Consider the following 14,672-nt stretch of genomic DNA (forward strand, 5'->3'; position numbering starts at 1 on the left):
TCCATAGGGCCCTTTGGCTGAGGCTTCTTCAAGTACGTTTGAAAATCACGTCTGTCTCCCTGGAACATGGTTCTCGCGGTGCGCGCCCGCCGCAAGCACTGGCCTCCTAGGTGAGATGGCTGCACTGTGCCCAGTCGCCTCACACACGCTTCTGAAGGCACCTGTGTTCTCTGGCAAGAACGTGTTTGCGGACGCACCTTTCCTCGACAGTGTTGTTGGAGGGGAAGGCTGCTCTCTCAGCAGAACTGTTTCTCACTCCCAGGGAAGGGCCTGGCATGTTCCTCAAGCCTCCACACACCCTGTGGAGAACACTGCTGTCTTCTGCCTCGGAGGATGCTGTTTCGGGGTGACCCGCTCTCACGGCGGTTTGGACCCTGGGCCTCTTCGGCACCGGGCATGGGCTCTGGCTTCCAGAACGATGCTAGACGAATGGTGGCTTTCCCTGCCCTGTTGTTCCTAAGAGTGGAGTGCATGGCAGGGTGCTGCCCCTCCTGGGGCAACCAGGCGTTCATTGAACGGAATCTTCTGCACACACCTCGGTGTCCTAGGTGAGGTGCTTTCCAATTTCCTCTTGCCCCATATGCACGGGTGTTCCCGCTCAAGCCCATGTGTGCGGCTGCACCATCTCTTACTGCTGCTGTCAGAGCCAAAGGGCCCCTTCGCCACAGACATGTTTCCCGCTCACCGGGAAGCACCAAATACTTTCCCCGAGCTGTCCCACACACTTTGGCAACACCTGCGTCTTGCGGACAGAGGCTGCTTCAAGGTCCCCAATCTTCACTCCAGTGTCGCCCCTGGGCCTTAAGACCACGCCCCGTCCCTGGCTTCCAAGCTTAGGTTAAGAAGCCAATGCCAAGAGCCCTATGCAAGAAACGCTAAGACGTCTTCCTGTCAACAAAGCCGTTTCCAAGTAGCTCATGAAGAGGGTCGGCCGGTCCGATGCCTACATGATAGCATCTGGGAGGTGCGCTGTGTGAACCCACGAGGAGGAATCCAGTCAAGGACGCATCCCTCCACGAATTACCGCCTCCCAGGCTGGCTGGAGGGCTAGGCAAAATGCCTGGTGCAGGATGCGGAAAGGAACACACCCTGGGCTCTGAAGAAGCAGTTCTGTAGAGCACTCCTCTCCAGGAGCGTCTTTTATCACTAGGGCCCACCTCTCTCCCAAACTAGCTCAGAGCCAGGGAGACTGCCTTGGGATTAAAGGGCGGGGCTGCAGCTTCTGGACTGGGATGTGACAACGCCCCTGTCCTCGGTGGGCTGGAAGCCAGGCGGGTTAGAGAGGAGGAGAGAGCCAAGCAGAGCAGAGCAGAACAAGGAGAGAAGAGAACAGAGGAGAGCAGAGGAGAGGGGAGCAGAAGAGAGCAGAGGAGAGAGAGCAGAGGAGAGGAGAGCAGAGGAGAGGAGAGGAGGGAAGGCGAGGTGGCCAGCTGGGCCAGGCCTAGGGCGCTGGGTGGTCGCTGGGTGGTCGCTGGGGGGCGCTGAGCACAATGCGCGCGCGCAAGCGCGCGCGCCCCCAAGACACACCAGGTTGCCACTTGGGGCGGCACGCAGCGGTGGGGCTGGGGAGTCCCGGGATGGGAGAGTGCCCGGACGGAATTTGGTGAGGCCCCAGTGCCACAGGCATCTGGGCCTGTGGGCGGGCGGGCTGGGACGCAGGTGCCAGGCCCAGGGCAGGCGGAGCAGGGAGCCTCGGCGCACGCCGGGGCCGGGAAGTGTGCAGCAGGCTCTTGAGGTGGCCAGCTGCCACGGTAGGCGTCTATGGCCATACCACCCTGAGCGTGCCCGATCTTGTCTGATCTCGGAAGCTAAGCAGGGTTGGGCCTGGTTAGTACTTGGATGGGAGACCGCCTGGGAATGCCTGGGAATACCGGGTGCTGTAGGCTTTTTTCTCGCCCCCAAAAGCTTGTCTTTGGCCTTCCTCTTTTCTTTCCTCATTCGGCATCCCTTCCTCTCCCTTGACTGCCACCACTCCGCTCGGTGGCCAACGCAGCGGTCTCCCTACAGTCCCTGAATGCCTCAGCCCCTGAGCCCGGTCCCCTCACGCCCCTGACCCCCTGACCCCTGGCCACCCCCCAGCCCCAGCATCGCGGGCCCCTGGCCCCAAAAGGGCCGCCCGCTGCACGGGTGGCTAGCCACAACCCTGCCTTTCCACCTCCACAGCACGAGGCCCACCCGCACCTCAGCCGGTCTTGGGGGACTGCTGGCAGGGCGGGGCAGTGTTGGAGGGGGCTAGAGGCAGGGAAAGGGGGACCAGAGTGAGGACCACGGCCATGGACGCAGGGAGGGTGTGGGGGAAATGATGGGAGTCTCCCTGCTGTGAGGAAAGAGAGCTTGGAATTCAGGAAGGCTGGAGTAATGAAAAGGCCATGGATTCCAGAGAGAAGCAAGTCAAGTAGAAAACAAGCTCTTGGAAATACACACTGGAGTCCTCTTGTGTCCTTGCTCCATAGGAAGCAGTGTGTGTCTAAGAAAATGCTCCAGGTTTTAACAAAGAGTCAAGGCATGGAACAAGATGGTTGCCAAAACTCCTACAAGGCTAGAGGTCAATTGATGGAAGAGTTCTTCTGGCTAAGTCAGAATATTCAGTAGAGACGTGGCAAGGAGCATGCGTTCGGAGCAGGATGAAATGATCCCTCCAAGAAAGCTGACCCTACAGATTCCCTAAACAAGGAGGAGAACCTTTGTAAAAAGGGTCAGAATTACCTCCTAATCTCTCACTGCCTGTGTGACCACCAGTAAAAGAAGGCAGAGAGTAGCCTCCAAAGGACTCAGATCATCAAAAGGAAGGTAGTTCCAAAAGGAAAGGGAAGAAGGAATAGACAGGGAAAAGAAAATACGCCTAGCGAGGTAGTAGATATCAACTTTAACATTTCAACAATACAATAACCTTCAGAGTGAACGACTAAAATTCTATTGAAAGAAAAGACCTCCATAGGTCAGTGCAAAATACACTCTACATAGAAGGATGCAGAGGCTAGTATAGATTTTGTGGAAAGAAAAATGATGAAAAGGGCTAGACCATACCCAAAGGAATCCTCAAAGGCTGCTTTTCCCAGGTCTTGAGAAGGGACAATGGAAAGACAATGAACAGAGAAAGAAGACATTTCAGAACAACAAAGGATCCTTTTAGAAAGACATGGCTATCCTCAAGGTGTCTGCATGTGATGAGAAAACTCATGGAGATCAATCACATTCAAGCCCATCAAAGAAGGCTCAAGACTAATTAGTGGAAAGCTTGTCTTTCTTTCCTTGAGAGAGAATGAGTGGAGAGAGAGTATGAGAGAGGAGAAGGTCAGTGGGAGAAGCCAACTCCCCAAGGAGCCCGAGGAGGGACGAGATCCTGCCAGTCCCGGGTTATGACCTGAGCCCAAGGCAGTGGCTGAACTAACAGAGCCACGCAGGCGCCCGTCTCCAGATACTGGTCAACAACAGCTGCGGAGCACCTGGTTGGCACCCTCAGTCAAGTGCCCAACTCTTGGTTCTGGCTCAGGTGGTGATCTCAAGCTCTTGATATTGAGCCCTGAGGCAAGCTCTGGGCTCAGGGCAGAGTCCGCTAGGTCTCTCTTTGGGTTCTGCCCTTGCCCCTCCCCCATTCAAGAGTGCTCTTGCCCTAAAACACACTAGGAAAACACTTCACAGAAATGAACAATGGTTGAGAGTGGGAGGGTGGGGAGAGAAGCGACGGCCCTGGGGCCAGCGGGAGGTTGCCAGGATGCTGCCCGCCCTCCCAGGGCCGGGCTCCCTCAGCAGCCACCACTGCCACAGGGAGCAGCTGAGCCCCAGGAGCCTGGTGCAAACCTCTGGGAGCATCTCCAGCACTCTCTGACCATGCTTGCGGGAGTGCGGGTGTGTGGGGGCCAGGCCGCATATCGGTCCAGGGAGGAGGCAAGGGCAGTGCCCAGGCACCCCAGGCAGGGGAGGGGCAGGCAACACTGGCAAGGAGATCCCCATGGGACTGTTGGAGCTGCTGCAGGGCTTCATGCTGCACTTGGCGAGGCACCAGCCTGCGGACCCTGCCCTGCATCTGGCTCTTTCCTTAGCAGGGAGCCTGTTTGCTCCTCTCTCTCTCTGCCTGTCTCTCTATTTCCTTCTACTCTCTGTCTGTCAAAGGAAGATAGAAAACCTTAAAAAAAATCATCAAACAACCCTCCATATTCTTGTCGTTCATGAGAACCCCATGCGTCAACATTTGATTTTTACTTCTTGAATGGAAGGAATTGCTTGATTGATGGACGCATTTGACAGAAAGACCGAGTCAGTGACAGAGGGAGCCGAATTGGAGAGGGTGTCCAAGCAGTGGAAGTGGGAGAGGGAGAGGCAGGTTTTCTGCTGAGCAGAGAGCCCCAGGCAGGGCTTGATCCCAAGACCCTGGCATCAGGACCCCAGAAGAAAGCAGCCACCCAGGTGCCCCACTCAATGACTAAATCCGTTTTTCACAATTCAATCCGTTGGATGAAGCAACACTCTTTGGGGTCTGCCTCCTCTGGGATCACACTAACACATTGTGTTTTCCTTTGCTCTTTTGGGATCACTGAGGATTTTAGGAACCTTCTCATGTGTTTCCTGGCTGATGGTTTTCTCCTTGGGATATTTCTGTGCAAGGATTTTATTTGTTTTGACGTTACCTACCTATCCTTCTTGATTCCTAGGTATCCTATCTAGAGTTGTGTAAAGTTCCTTAGCCAGTATCTCCCTAGAGCCTTTCATAGTTTTAGTCTTGTCATTTGGTGGACAAGATTTTTTGTTTGGAACCTTGTAATGAGTAGAGTCCAACTTCCCAAGCTTTCTTGGGCTTCCCGTTTTTGGTGTTCTGCTCCACTCATCTCTGCCACCTCCCCCAGATACTAAAAATGGTTTCCTGTTGTATCTCCCGGAAAACTTCTGATGTCCTCTTTTGCATGCAGGCTCCATCAGTCTGGAATAGCGTTCAAACCTCTTATATTCCATGTGGATATTCACGTCGTTGAGCACCACTTGTTCAAAGTCGGCCCTTTCCTATTGGTCTTTCTCGGGTTATTTCAAGAGTCCTTTTGTAAGAAATCGTATCCCATCAGATTCTCCTCTCACTCTCTTTCTCCCTCACTCTTGCTCTCGCTTCTTTCTTCTGATTTGCCGGGGAATAACGAGCCCTTTTCCTTTCCATGGAAATAGGCGAATTGGCTTCTCCACGGACACAGGCACTTGCTAGATAGGAAACTGGATTGCATTGAATCTCTCCATCAAGGTGGGGTCCATTGAAACTGTACACTACCGTTCATTCAAACTCTGAACCTGTTTTAGTAACATAGGTAACCTATGAACCTATTGGACATCCCATGGATTGAGATCCTACTTTCCCCTTAGGAATCTTTGATGGTTTTCTGGGGGGATACTTGCTGGGTAGAGACTGTATAAAGTCTTTGGAGAGATGAAGTCCTCCTTTTGGTGCTCTCATCAATAGGACTTTCAAGCTTTGTTCGTATGTCACAGGAGTCCAATGAATGTTCCTGAATTTTTCACTTCTATCCGATGACTTGGAGGAATTCACTTCCTGATTCTAATACTTTGTCCATTCCCTCAGAATATCTTTCTCTACAAATTTCACTCATTTTTTTCCAGTTGTTGTACCTTCAGTGTTTCCTCCATCTCTTCTTGTACTTGCTAGGACGTCCCCTTCTAGGTTGGGAGAAGAGTTGTGCAATTTTAGGTGTTCAATACTACTGAGCTTTGTTTCTGCCTTCGTGAGCTGATTCTGCATCTCCTCGAAGCAGCCCATCATTCTGTGTGTATGTGCATATTGATGCAATCTAATCAATTTCATTTTTTCATCAGAGTATAGAAACCTTGACATTCTATGAAATGACAGAGCCTCTCAATTGTTGACCATTGTCTTGCATTTTGTTTCCTTCATCCCTTTTCAGATCCCTATTTTATTTCTTTATTTATTATTTTATTACATTTAATTTTTTAAACAAACATATAGCATATTTTTATCCCCAGGGGTACAGGTCTGTGATTGGCCAGGTTTACACGATTCACAGCCCTCATAGATCCCTTTTTAAAATTACATATTTTTTTCTTTAAAATGTTTTACTTATAATTTTTCAAATTTTTTTCTTTTTTTTTAATTTTTATTTTCAGCATAAAAGTATTCCTTGTTTTTACACCACACCCAGTGCTCCATGCAATCCGTGCCCTCTCTAATACCCACCACCTGGTTCCCCCAACCTCCCACCCCTCGCCCCTTCAAACCTCTCAGACTGATTTTCAGAGTCCTTAGTCTCTCATGTTTCACCTCCCCTTCCAATGTATTTAATTCACATTTTTTTTTTCAAAGATTTTATTTATTTGTCAGAGAGAGAGAGAGAGAGTGAGCACAGGCAGACAGAATGGCAGGCAGAGGCAGACGGAGAAGCAGGTTCCCTGCTGAGCAAGGAGCCCAATGTGGGACTCCATCCCAGGACGCTGGGATCATGGCTAATGGACATCAGAAGAAAGCAGGAGTGGCGATCCTTATAATTCACATTTTTAATTTAAAATTTTAATTTGTATTTTCAAGTTGCAAATTAATTAAACATATTTAATTTGAATTCATTTAAATTTAATTTCATTTTTTTTCTTTTAAATGCTGATATATGCTGTCAGCCCCCAAATCTCTGTTCACATAAAGTACATACAAAATGAGAACAAGGAATGTAGAATGACAAAGAAGAACCATTTCGCTTTTCTAGGTCCTTCTTTTGAAACAGTAGAAAATTTACTTTCCCAAGAAGAAACAAATTCAGAAGGAAAGAGTAGGACCGAAGTCACCTTCATCAGCATATAAACAGATACTCAAACCAAAAACATTGTAAACTGCAAAAAGGTGCCAACTCTTTTTAACAAAATGGCAGACGACTTTAGGTAAGAATAACTTTCTTGGAAATTGAGGAGGTAGAGATGGTCAAATTTTCAGGAGGCAACAAAAGCATGCGAATAACATTCTATTGAAAGGAAGTAAGAGGGGGAGGAGTCCAGATGGCAGAGAAGTAGCAGGCTGAGACTACTTCACCTACCAGGAGATCAGCTAGATAGCTTATCTAAAGATTGCAACACCTGCAAATCCATCGGCAGATCGAAGAGAAGAACAGCAATTCTGGAAACAGAAAAACAACCACTTTCTTAAAGGTAGGACTGGCAGAGAAGTGAATCCAAAGCGACGAGAAGATAGACCCCGGGGGGAGGGGCCGGCTCCTGGCAAGTGGCGGAGCAACAGAGCACAAAATCAGGACTTTTAAAAGTCTGTTCCACTGAGGGACATCGCTCCAGAGGCTAATTGGGGCGAAGCCCATGCAGGGTCAGCGTGGCCTCAGGTCCTGCAGGGTCACAGAAGGATCGGGGGTGTCTGAGTGTTGCAGAGCTTGCGGGTATTGGAACGGGAAAGCCGGCAACAGAGACAGAGCTGACAGTAAGCTCACAGCTTGGGGTTGCCTTGAACCTGTCGCAGGCTCGGTGAGCTCGGAGCGTGGCCAGAGGTCAGGCAGACAGGAGTAACTGGGCCTTGTTCTCTGAGGGCACACTGAGGAGTGGGGCCCCGGGCTCTTGGCTCCTCCGGGCCAGAGACTAGGAGGCCGCCATTTGTATTCCCGTCCTCCAGAACTCTACAGAAAACGCTCAGGGAACAAAAGCTCCTGATAGCAAGCCCGAGCGGATTACTCAGCCCCTGGTAAGGGCGGTGCAATTCCGCCTGGGGCAAAGACACTTGAGAATCACTACACCAGGCCCCTCCCCCAGAAGAGCAACAAGAAATCCAGCCAAGACCAAGTTTACCTACCAAGGAGTGCGGTTTCAATACCAAGGAGAGCAGCAGACTTCCAGAGGAGGAGAAAGCAAAGCATGGAACTCATGGTTTTCTCCCTGTGATTTTTTTAGTCTTGCAGTTAATTTAATTTTTTCTTTTTCATTTTTTTTCTCTTCTGCTAAATTTTTTTTAACTTTTACCCTTTACTTTTTTAACGTTTTTTAACTAGTTTATCTAATATATATATTTTTTCTTTTTTATATTTTTCTTTATTCATTTTCTTTTTTTAAAATTCTTTTCCTTTCTTTTTTTTTTCTTTTTTTTTTATTTCTTTCTTTTTGAACCTCTGTTTATCCCCTTTCTCCCCCCTCACGATTTGGGATCTCTTCTGATTTGTTTAAAGCATATTTTCCTGGGGTTGTTGCCAGCTTTTTAGTATTTTACTTGCTCCTTCATATACTCTTATCTGGACAACATGACAAGGCGGAAAAATTCACCACAAAAAAAAAAAAAAAAAAGAACAAGAGGCAGTACCGAAGGCTAGGGACCTAATCAATACAGACATTGGTAATATGTCAGATCTAGAGTTCAGAATGACAATTCTCAAGAATCTAGCCAGGCTCGAAAAAGGCATGGAAGATATTAGAGGAACCCTCTCGGGAGATATAAAAGCCCTTTCTGGAGAAATAAAAGAACTAAAATCTAACCAAGATGAAATCAAAAAAGCTATTAATGAAGTGCAATCAAAAATGGAGGCTCTCACTGCTAGGATAAATGAGACAGAAGAAAGAATTAGTGATATAGAAGACCAAATGACAGAGAATAAAGAAGCTGAGCAAAAGAGGGACAAACAGCTACTGGACCACGAGGGGAGAATTCGAGAGATAAGTGACACCATAAGACGAAACAACATTAGAATAATTGGGATTCCAGAAGAAGAAGAAAGAGAGAGGGGAGCAGAAGGTATACTGGAGAGAATTATTGGGGAGAATTTCCCCAAAATGGCAAAGGGAACAAGCATCAAAATTCAGGAGGTTCAGAGAATGCCCCTCAAAATCAATAAGAATAGGCCCACACCCCGTCACATAATAGTAAAATTTACAAGTCTCAGTGACAAAGAGAAAATCCTGAAAGCAGCCCGGGAAAAGAAGTCTGTAACATACAATGGTAAAAATATTATATTGGCAGCTGACTTATCCACAGAGACCTGGCAGGCCAGAAAGAGCTGGCATGATATTTTCAGAGCACTAAACGAGTAAAACATGCAGCCAAGAATACTATATCCAGCTAGGCTATCATTGAAAATAGGAGAGATTAAAAGCTTCCAGGACAAACAACAACTGAAAGAATTTGCAAACACCAAACGAGCTCTACAGGAAATCTTGAAAGGGGTCCTCTAAGCAAAGAGAGAGCCTACAAGTGGTAAATCAGTAAGGAACAGAGACAATATACAGTAACAGTCACCTTACAGGCAATACAATGGCCCTAAATTCATATCTCTCAATAGTTACCCTGAGTTTTGGGTAACATTGTTGGGGCAGAATGCTCCAAACAAAAGACACAGGGCATCAGAATGGATAAAAAAACAAAACCCATCTATATGTTGCCTCCAAGAAACTCATTTTAAGCCCGAAGACACCTCCAGATTTAAAGTGAGGGGGTGGAAAAGAATTTACCATGCTAATGGACATTAGAAGAAAGCAGGAGTGGCAATCCTTATATCAGATCAATTAGATTTTAAGCCAAAGACTATAATAAGAGATGAGGAAGGACTCTATATCATCCTCAAAGGGTCTGTCCAACAAGAAGATCTAACAATTTTAAATATCTATGCCCCCAACGTGGGAGCAGCCAACTATATAAACCACTTAATAACAAAATCAAAGAAACACATCAACAGTAAAACAATAATAGTTGGGGACTTTAACACTCCCCTCACTGAAATGGACAGATCATCCAAGCAAAAGATCAGCAAGGATATAAAGGCCTTAAATGACACACTGGACCAGATGGACATCACAGATACATTCAGAACATTTCATCCCAAAGCAACAGAATACACATTCTTCTCTAGTGCACATGGAACATTCTCCAGAATAGATCACATCCTCGGTCCTAAATCAGGACTCAACCGGTATCAAAAGATTGGGATCATTCCCTGCATATTTTCAGACCACAATGCTCTGAAGGTAGAACTCAACCACAAGAGGAAGTTTGGAAAGAACCCAAAAACTTGGAGAATAAACAGCATCCTTCTAAAGAATGAATGGGTCAACCAGGAAATTAAAAAAGAATTGAAAAAAATCATGGAAACAAATAATAATGAAAATACAACGGTTCAAAATCTGTGGGACACAACAAAGGCAGTCCTGAGAGGAAAATATATAGCGGTACAAGCCTTTCTCAAGAAACAAGAAAGGTCTCAGGTACACAACCTAACCCTACACCTAAAGGAGCTGGAGAAAGAGCAAGAAAGAAACCCTAAGCCCAGCAGGAGAAGAGAAATCATGAAGATCAGAGCAGAAATCAATGAAATAGAAACCAAAAAAACAATACAGCAAATCAACGAAACTAGGAGCTGGTTCTTTGAAAGAATTAAGAAAATTGATAAACCCCTGGCCAGACTTATCAAAAAGAAAAGAGAAAGGACCCAAATAAATAAAATCATGAATGAAAGAGGGGAGATCACAACTAACACCAAAGAAATACAAACTATTATAAGAACATACTATGAGCAACTCTACGCCAACAAATTTGACAATCTGGAAGAAATGGATGCATTCCTAGAAACATATAAACTACCACAACTTAACCAGGAAGAAATAGAAAGCCTGAACAGTCCCATAACCAGTAAGGAGATTGAAACAGTCATTAAAAATCTCCAAACAGACAAAAGCCCTGGGCCAGATGGCTTCCTGGGGTAATTCTACCAAATATTTAAAGAAGAACTAATTCCTATTCTCCTGAAACTGTTCCAAAAAATAGAAATGGAAGGAAAACTTCCAAACTCATTTTATGAGACCAACATCACCTTGATCCCAAAACCAGATTCCATCAAATTCCATCAAAAAAGAGAGCTATAGACCAATATCCTTGATGAACACAGATGCGAAAATTCTAACAAAAAGACTAGCCAATAGGATTCAACAGTACATTAAAAGGATTATTCACCACGACCAAGTGGGATTTATTCAGGGCTGCAAGGTTGGTTCGACATCTGCAAATCAGTCAATGTGATACAACACATCAATAAAAGAAAGAACAAGAACCATATGATACTCTCAATAGATGCTGAAAAACCATTTGACAAAGTACAGCATCCCTTCCTGATCAAAACTCTTCAAAGTGTAGGGATAGAAGGCACATACCTCAATATCATCAAAGCCATCTATGAAAAACCCACCGTAAATATCATTCTCAATGGAGAAAAACTAAAAGCTTTTCCACTAAGGTCAGGAACACTGGGCAGGGATGCCCATTATCACCACTGCTATTCAACATAGTACTAGAAGTCCTAGTCTCAACAATCAGACAACAAAAGGAAATTAAAAGCATCCAAATCAGCAAAGAAGAAGTCAAATTATCACTCTTCACGGATGATATGATACTATATGTGGAAAACCCAAAAGACTCCACTCCAAAACTGCTAGAACTTATATAGGAATTCAGTAAAGTGTAAGGATATAAAACCAATGCACATAAATCAGTTGCATTTCTCTACACCAACAGCAAGACAGAAGAAAGAAAAATTAAGGAGTCCATCCCATTTACAATTGCACCCAAAACCATAAGATACCTACGAATAAACCTAACCAAAGAGACACAGAATCTATACTCAGAATACTTTAAAGTACTCATGAAAGAAATTGAGGAAGACACAAAATAATGGAAAAATGTTCCTTGCTCCAGGATTGGAAGAATAAATATTGTGAAAATGTCTATGCTACCTAAAGCAATCTACACATTTAACGCAATTCCTATCAGAGTACCATCCATCTTTTTCAAAGAAATGGAACAAATGATTCTAAAATTTATATGGAACCAGAAAAAACCTCGAATAGCCAAAGGGATGTTGAAAAAGAAAGCCAACGTTGGTGGCATCACATTTACGGACTTCAAACTCTATTACAAAGCTGTCACCATCAAGACAGCATGGTACTGGCACAAAAACAGACACATAGATCAATGGAACAGAATAGAGAGCCCAGAAATCGACCCTCAACTCTATGGTCAACTAATCATCGACAAAGCAGGAAAGAATGTCCAATGGAAAAAAGATAGCCTCTTAAATAAATTGTGTTGGGAAAATTGGACAGCCACATGCAGAAAAATGAAATTGGACCATTTCCTTAAACCACACAATAAAATAGACTCAAAATGGATGAAGGACCTCAATGTGCAAAAGGAATCAATAAAATCCTTGAGGAGAACACAGGCAGCAACCTCTTCGACCTCAGCCGCACAACATCTTCCTAGTAAAATCACCAAAGGCAAGGGAAGGAAGGACAAAAATGAACTACTGGGATTTCATCAAGATCAAAAGCTTTTGCACAGCAAAGGAAACAGTTAACAAAATCAAAAGACAACTGAGAGAATGGGAGAAGATATTTGCAAACGACATATCAGATAAAGGACTAGTGTCCAAAATCTATAAAGGACTTAGCAAACTAAAGACCCAAAGAACAAATAATCCAATCAAGAAATGGGCAGAGGATATGAAGAGACATTTCTGCAAAGAAGACATCCAGATGGCGAACAGACACATGAAAAAGTGCTCCATATCACTTGGCATCAGGGAAATACAAATCAAAACCACAATGAGATATCACCTCACACCAGTCAGAATGGCTAAAATCAACAAGTCAGGAAATGACAGATGCTGGAGAGGATGTGGAGAAAGGGGAACTCTCCTACACTGTTGGTGGGAATGCAAGCTGGTGCAACCACTCTGGAAAACAGCATGGAGGTTCCTCAAAATGTTGAAAGTAGAACTTCCCTATGATCCAGTAATTGCACTACTGGGTATTTACCCTAAAGATACAAATGTAGTGATCCAAAGGGGCACGTGCACCTGAATGTTTATAGCAGCAATGTCCACAATAGCCAAACTATGGGAAGAACCTAAATGTCCATCAACAGATGAATGGATGAAGCAGATATGGTATATATATATACTATGCAGCCATCAAAAGAAATGAAATCTTGCCATTTGCGACAACATGGATGGAACTAGAGCGTATCATGCTTAGCGAAATAAGTCAAGCAGAGAAAGAAACTATCATATGATCTCCCTGATATGAGGAAGTGGTGATGCAACATGGGGGATTAAGTGGGTAGGAGAAGAATCAATGAAACAAGATGGGATTGAAAGGGAGACAAACCTTAAGTTACTCTTAATCTCACAAAACGAATTGAGGGTTGCTGGGGGGAGGAGGGTTGGGAGAAGGGGGGTGGTGTTATGGACATTTGGGAGGGTATGTACTTTGGTGAGTGCTGTGAAGTGTTTAAACCTGGCGATTCACAGACCTGTACCCCTGGGGATAAAAATATGTTTATAAAAAATAAAAAATTGAAAAAAAAAGGAAAAGAAAGGAAGTAATACTGAGATTTGGAAAAAATATGTTTTATTAGGTAAAAATTAAAAAATAATATGTATATATAAATATATATACATATATACATATATATATACATACACACACACGTGTGTGTGTTTGTTTTTGTGTGTGTTTATGCATAGAAACTATCCCAGTCCTAAACCCCAGCAACTGGGAGTGTGACGTTATTTGGATATAGGGTCCCTGGTGATGTAACTAGCTAGGATGAGGTAATATTTGAATAGACTAGGCCCCTAATTCAGGAGAACTTGTGGCCTTCTAAGAAAGGAGACTGCAGAAGCACAGATATGGACGGAGGGAGAAGTCCAAAGCCAGGGATGTGGCAGCATTGGCGGAGGCAGGGGGTGTCCCGGGGAAGGAGGGACAGTTACCCATTACTCCCCATCTCAGGGCGCAGGCGGTGTGCAGGGATCCTGTCTCGTCTCCTCTCGGTTGGGGAAGGCACTGGCTTAGTCCCCTGTCCACCTGAACGCCAGAGCAAAAGAGCAGGCCTTGCCTACGCCGGGAGATGGCATTGTGAGCAGAGGGCCGTCCTAGGCCACGAGTGCTGCTGCAGGGTCGAGTCTGTGTCTGCTTAGTTCGCCTTGGCAGGCTGAACCGAGGAAGCGAACATGGAGCCCGGGAAAGCAAGGCCCAAGAGGCACCAGCTCTCCGGCAACTCTTCTTCCCTGACGCGATAGAGCAAACGCCCAAAGCCTTGCTGAGGAAGCAGCGGCGAAGTGCAGTTCGCTCCAAGCCCAAAGCCTCTGCGAAACCATAGCATTTGCTGAGCAATCAGAGTCGGTTCTGCTGGCTGCTGCTGCTCCTTGCCTGAGCCCAGTCTCACGGTGGGAGAAAACCACATACAGCGAAAGCCTCTTTGCCCGGGCATCTCCTCTAGGAAAGCCCAGCATTCGTGGGGATATCAGAGTCGGGTTTGTGGGATGCTGCTGCTGCTTGCCTTAGCTAGTCTCCGCAGCAGGATGGAAGAAACCCTCATGGAGCGAAATTCTCTTTGCCCTCGCCTCCCCTCTGCCTGAGAGAGAAGCGTGGTTGCACATCTGGAAAGGGACAAGTCTGTCACAGCGCTTCCAAGAGCATATCTGGGAAGGCGAAGCACGCCGCCTCAGGTGAAGAGAAGGAGCCATTGGCCTTGCTGTCGGGAAACGGTCACAAAGAAGGAGAGCCTTCCCTGGCAGGATCAGGGGGATGGTGGCAAGACCAGCCTCCCACTCTCCCTGTGTGGAGAGACGGAAGCCTGGCTGCTAAGGAGACAAGAGGGGACAACTAGGACAGGTGCGCGTGCTCCACTC

The 14,672-nt window shown here is 46.0% G+C and overlaps 1 pseudogene; it reads left to right on the forward strand.

Annotated features, from left to right (window-relative positions):
• Positions 1-1,757: 1,757 nt before the first annotated feature.
• Positions 1,758-1,886, forward strand: LOC123394861 (annotated as a pseudogene).
• Positions 1,887-14,672: the final 12,786 nt, after the last annotated feature.

This window comes from Mustela putorius, unplaced genomic scaffold (genome assembly GCF_011764305.1).
Source record: "Mustela putorius furo isolate JIRA1106 unplaced genomic scaffold, ASM1176430v1.1 tig00000117_pilon_pilon_pilon, whole genome shotgun sequence".
NCBI classification, from domain to species: domain Eukaryota; kingdom Metazoa; phylum Chordata; class Mammalia; order Carnivora; family Mustelidae; genus Mustela; species Mustela putorius.